Source organism: Artemia sp. Qi Xiang Cuo, chromosome 7, assembly GCF_049724085.1.
Source record: "Artemia sp. Qi Xiang Cuo chromosome 7, ASM4972408v1, whole genome shotgun sequence".
Lineage (NCBI taxonomy): Eukaryota > Metazoa > Arthropoda > Branchiopoda > Anostraca > Artemiidae > Artemia > Artemia sp. Qi Xiang Cuo.
Window position 1 is genome coordinate 55,607,899 of NC_142800.1, and position 6,506 is coordinate 55,614,404.

The window sequence follows — 6,506 nt, forward strand, 5'->3', positions numbered from 1 at the left end:
TTATATGTGATGATTTCCAGGGGGCAGAGTTTATTCAAGAGAGAGATACATGGTAGTTGAGGTAAATGGGTGTTGAGGCAAATCAAGGCTCAGGTGAATTAGGTTAGATTTGGGGGTTTTACTTGCATCAGGGTTGACTTAAATAGAAGTTAAGTTACAATTGTATTATGTTAAATGAGGGCAGAGTTGCAATGGAACCCAATTGTATCTTCTTATACTTCTATCATAGTAACTAAAGCACCTATTGTACAACAGATATGAAAAAGAAAATAGCACAAATGTTTATATCCAAAATATCATTTAGTATTCAATTGCAAAGGAAGAATTTCCTTGTAAACTAATTATAAGGTTTTGCTTTTATAAGGCTAAGATTAGGCAAAATTCAAGATAAGAAATTTTGGCTATCTTGGAAAGTGATTGAATTTTACCCTCAAAATAATTTCCTTTTGACTGATTTGAGCTGTAGATTTGCTTCTGAAAGTTTCACTTTTATAATGCAAAATTTTCAAAAGTCATCTAAGGTCACCCAATGGAAAGGGTGGTTGTAGGTACTTCAAAATACCTTCCTGGGGTATCTTTGAGTATCTAGATTCAGTTCTCAAAGTTTTATTTGCCTAATTCAATCACTTTCCAAGATAGCCAAAATTCCTTATCTTGGATTTTGCCTAATCTTAGCATTATAAAAGCAAAACCGGTAAAATTCTACTTTAGTTACTTTTACCTATCTTGGAAAGGGGTGAGGTTAGCAAAATGAAACTATCAGGGATAGGTCTACAGGCTAAAATATGTGATGGGAAGGTATTTTGAAGTACTTATCTCCTCTCATTCTCCATCTAGAGGATTCTGAAATTTGCCTACATGACAGGTCAATACCTATTGAAGTTTTGACAAAACTACATTTTACCTTAATTTTCAGTTATAAGATTCTTTTTCTCAAGCTTTAGTTTTGAAAATGCAATTCCTGTTATTTGAGTAGTATTTTAAGCCATATCAATGTTAATTTTCAAAATTTAGGAAATGTATTTGCATATCTTTAAAACTCTATAAATCAGGATTGAGCAAAGTTGCAAGGCTGAAAACAATTTGTTGGACTTCATTTGAAGCAGAAGATCTATTTTACAAGGTTTCACTTTTATAACACACATATTTTTAAAGGTCATCAAAGGTCAGGACCCTCTAGAGGGAGAAGGAGTGGAGGTAGATACTTCAAAATACCTTCCCTGGGCATGCCTTAGCCTTTAGATCTATCCCTGAAAGTTTCATTTTCCTAACCAAACTCCTTTCCAAGATAGCCAAAAGTAGCTAAAGTAGAATTTTACCATTTTGAGCCTTAAAGCTTTGCCCAATCCTGTTTTATAAGCTTTAACAGATTTGATTTTTTTTTATGCAGGGGAAAACGTGATATAGCTTAAAATTCTGCTGAAATAGCATTATTTTTTTTCAATTTTCAAATATGTTGTCTTCAAAGCCCTAGAAATAAATGAGAAGTAGAGATAGTGCCTTCACAATATCTTCCTAGGATATCATTGGGGCTCTGGATCCATTGCTTAAAATTTCATTTGCCTAAATTTACCATATTCTAAGATAGCTAAAAGCCCCTTATCTAGAATTTTACCATTGAAACTTTCAGAAAAAGATTCACACCACAAACATGGCTTAAGAAAACTGTTTAGAGCCTAAGCTCTTTGCTAATTCTTCATTTACAAGGTTTTTAAAAATTGGGAAAATGTAAGCAATGTTAAATTTAAAGAAAGGTTCTAGGCCTAACAATGTTTACTACCTATTTGAATTAGGCATAAATCCTTAATATTGTTTTCAAAACCCAGTTACTGAACATTTAACTATAAAAAAAAAAATTGGTAAATTTATAATTGGCTAAATAATTCAGCTAAAATGAAAGTTAAAACGTCATTTGATGCCAGTGTGGCCAGACTGTGAACAAAAAAGTAAGGCACAGTCTTTGAAAAACAAGCCAAAAATAAGCCAGACAATTTTTTGCCCTAACTTTTACTTTACTTTTATAGGGTTCAAAGTTTTAACAGCCATTTTCTAGAATGGCTCAGCACTTTTCCAGAGCTTTGATCCGACTGGGAATATCCACCTTTCAATTTGTTCATTGGATTGTGGAAGTTCAGTTCCATTGTAAAAATTATTTTAAGGCTGCATTTAGTAGAATTGCAATAAACCGCTCCCCCATGTGGAACTCTAGAGACTTTACAGAAATTCCCGCGCGCTATGTTCAGAAAATGCTCGACCATGCTTACTTTCCTGTCTAACAGTTCGGGAAAATTATTGACGAGGACGCCCACCGGCTCAATTTCTCCTGTGTTAGTTCGAGCACTGTCCGTGTGTGCGCCGCAATTTCTGTATCACATAATTTCACTGAGTCGGACCTCCGATTACTATAATGATACTCTGTGACCTAATGCGGCACAACTTACACTGTCTGCCCCAGGCCCTGGGGGGTAGTGAGAACATCTGAATTTTGGCTATCTGACTTTTGAGCAATTTTTAACTTAATGGCTATCTCAAAATATTTATTGGATGTATTTAGGGAAAAGGAGCAAGGGGGGGGGGGCTAGTTGCCCACCAAACTCTTTTTACTCTTAAAAAACTGAAATAGAAATTTAAAATTCCAAACAAATGAGCCAAATCGGAAGTTTTTACAAGCATCCCTACAATAAGAGCCATATATTCCCCAGGGCGTAACTTACAACACCTGCCCCTGGGCCCTGGGGGGCTGTGTTGACACTGAAGTTTTTGTTATATGATCTGTGAACAATATAAAAAAAAATTATCTCAAAGTTCTTATCGAATGGGTTTGAGGAAAAAAGGGAATGGAGGGGAGGGGGGCTAGGTGCCCTCCAATCCCATTTGACTCTTAAAACTGAACTAGAACTTTCAATTTCCAATTAAATGAGCCCTCTTTGAATTGAATATGAGCATCCCTTCCATAAGACTTATATATGCCCCCAGGGCACAACTTACAATGCATGCCCTGGGCCCTGGGGGGTTGTGTTGGCACCAGAATTTTTGTTATATGATCTTTGAACATTGTTATTGGATACATTTAAAATTTTTATCGGATGCATCCGAAAAAAAGAGGTTTGGGGGGGGAGCTGGCTACCCTCCAATATCTTGTGATGCTTAAAAATTGAACTAGAACTTTCAATTTCCAATCAAATGAGCCCTCTCTGAAGTTTATATGAGGCTTCCTTCCATTAGTCCTCCTGCCCCACCCATCCCCCCCCCCATGGAAAAAATTCATACATCTTTCTCAATAGCAAATACTTTATATAAACAATGGACAAATATCATACCTTAAATACCTTTCTCCAGGGGTTTTGTGGGGTCAAGTTACACTTGTAGTTATGTTATTCCAACTGATTAGATCCTTTAAAATTTAATATTTTCCTGGTTAATTTTTATTATAAGCCCACCCAGCATGAGCAGTCTGGAGGAGTTTAATTCGAATTTAATTGGGGATCAATCGTCCCAGGGTTAAACTAGAAGTCCTCCCCTTAAAATAGGAACGACTTGAATCCCAAACTGCAATCAATGATTTCAAACAGCTCTTAAAAAGGGACTTCAATGGGTCTGCCCAAGTTTGTGTTGATCGATCTTTAAGTGAAGAGGGATGTGGAAGTGGATGCTTTTTAAAAGAGCTCAGCCTATGCATTGTGAAAAAACACAAGGCAGGGACCAGCACACTAACAGCTGAAGTAGCTGCAATCAATTTGTGCTTAGAGACACTAATTAAACTGAAACAGAGCAATTAACATATAGTAATATTCTCTGACTTTAAATCTGCTCTCTATATCCTATGAAACACTAACTTTGAAACACTGGGCATAGGCCTACATCAAACCAAAGAAAACCTAAGCAGCCTTGGAAGATTAGGCTTTGTTACTAAATTTCAATATGTACCTAGTCATCTAGGTAAAGAAGGAAATGAAAAGGCAGACAAGATAGCAAAGCAAGAAACAAAAAGACTGATGGAACCAGTGAAATCTCTAACTATAAGGGATACAACTAGATTATGACTAAAAACATTGCTTGAATTAAAGCCACTAAATTCATCCCCCTTTCCAACCAGTATACAATCAGTCTGGTTCAACTGCCTGTGTTCAAATACAGCTAACTTCAACCACCACTCTCCTTCATACAAAATAAAGCAGCCAAATGGAGAAGTTGCCAATAGCCCATTTTGCAGGTACTGTAAAAACACAGAAGAAACCCCTGAGCATATACTATTGAATTGTAAAATACTGGAAAGAAAACTGCCAATGGATCTAAATCTACAACACCCTATATAGTAGGTCAAAATACGCTGACTATGTTGAATTAGATAAACCCTACTCTGATGTTACCTCACATTATTAGATAATAGCTGATTTACATCTTTCCATATTCATCCACATTTTGAATATTAATAAGCAGTGTTTACAACAAGGCAGTTTACTATAACAGTAACATAATTTTTACAACAAGAGAAACTATGTAGTAAGGGATTATCTCATTCAGTAAAAATTGAATTCTCCCAAGAAGAAGTGTATGAACTTATCATGAGAAAAGAAGAACAAATTAAAGATTTGGATATATTGTCAACCCAGCCCAGAAAGAAGAGGGGTCAATGATCTGATTTTCAGGGCACTTGCCTTGATTGTCTACAGTTGATTGATTAAATTTAATATAACGATGAACCTTGTTTATTTCAAAATCTGAAAGGTTTTTTTCTAAATAACAAAACTATAGGATAACTTCCATAGTTGCTGTCTGTTAAAGGTAATGTCTCATGATTAATTATCAATGTTGTGGTCAAGATTTGCAGACTATTGGCCAAGATTGATAATCCTGAAAATTAGTAGTGGTCAAGAATAAAGTCTCAGCTGCCAGGTAAAGGACATACTGCATTCTAATCAGAGATACAGCTCAGATTAGGCACTGGCTAATCACTAGGAGTTTTTTCCCTATAGGCCTAGGCTACAGCAACAGTAACAAAGAAATCAGACATCAAAGCAAGGGTAACTCTTCTACTTATCCTGCTCCTGTACTTATATATCTCTCTGATATTTTCATTAGGCCTAGCATTATATGGTACTTTATTACATATTAGCTATTAGTCTATATTATATATAACTAATTTCTCTAGTAAATAACTATAGGCTAATACATTGGGAAAAACGAATAAAAGTGAGTCTGAAACAAGATTGATTGCTTCAGGTTTGCTTGTGTCACAAGCTGATGCTCATCACCGCTAAAAATGGGGGTGCAAACCAGTCATGTACACCTGCTATTTTTCTGTGGCATGTACCCAATTTTCTGGAATAATGGCAGATCCTTTATTGGATCTGCCATAATAAAGCGTGATCTGCCTCACGGGGAAGGCTCAGCGGCCCCTCCTTCCCCCATTTCGGAGGGCTGGGGTGGGGGGGGGTTCAATTTTGGGAGGGGGTGGGTCAATTTTGGAGGGAAAACCAAAAATACTCAGAATCGAAAATAAATGGGATCAGCCTCAAGGGGAAGGCTCAGCGGCCCCTCCTTCCCCCATTTCTGTGGGCGGGGGGGTCAATTTTGGAGGGAAAACCAAAAATACTCAGAATCGAAAATAAACGGGATATGCCTCAAGGGGAAGGCTCAGAAGCCCCTCCTTCCCCCATTTCTGAGGGCAGGGGAGGGGGTCAATTTTGGAGGGAAAACAAAAAATGCTCAGAATCGAAAAATGCTAAGGCAAACTATTACAGTTATATTATCGAAGTTTTCGCCACTTCGCAGCAGAGATCTGTGTTTTCAAACCATTTGCTTGCAATTATTAAAGAAAAACGTTAAATGATCCATGCCTTTTTTCTTTTCTTTGAGAAATTCGTAGGTGCAATGTCGATTTCTGTCGGCACAGTTTCGTCACCCCCCCCCCTCTAAAGGAAAATTGCTAGCAATGCCCCTGGCCTTGGCTACAACTAGAAGTATTCGAGACAAGAGTATAATTTTATTTGGCAACCGAGCGTCAATCCCCGCCCCCCCCGGACAGCCGGGATCTGCCACTGTTTCTAAGTTGTAAATATAATAGAAAAATAATTTTTTTTGTAGGGAATCTGAATAATTTTCAGCAATGACGTGGAAAAACTTTTTGAAGGTCCCTCCGGGACTTTTCTGAAACTACGCCCCTGGCCACGACCTTATTTTCTAAATATTATCTGTAAATACTTTTTAAATATTTTTTTTTAGTGATCTCTCAATTCACTGCTAATGCAAAATACCCCCCCCCCTCCCCTATTGCTAAGCCGCTTTGCATACTGTGTCGATGTGGATTACGCTTGCCCCAGATGTAATATAAGTATTGAAGATGTGGCCCATATTCTCGCCGAGTGCCAACAACTTTCTCTGTTAAGGGGAAAGTATTTTGAGGGTGGTAGCTTGGAGTTCCCGGGGATCCTGAAGACGACTGTAAAAAGGACAATCATGCAGTTATGTAGATATGTAAATGAAGCGTTGACAGCAATAAGTGA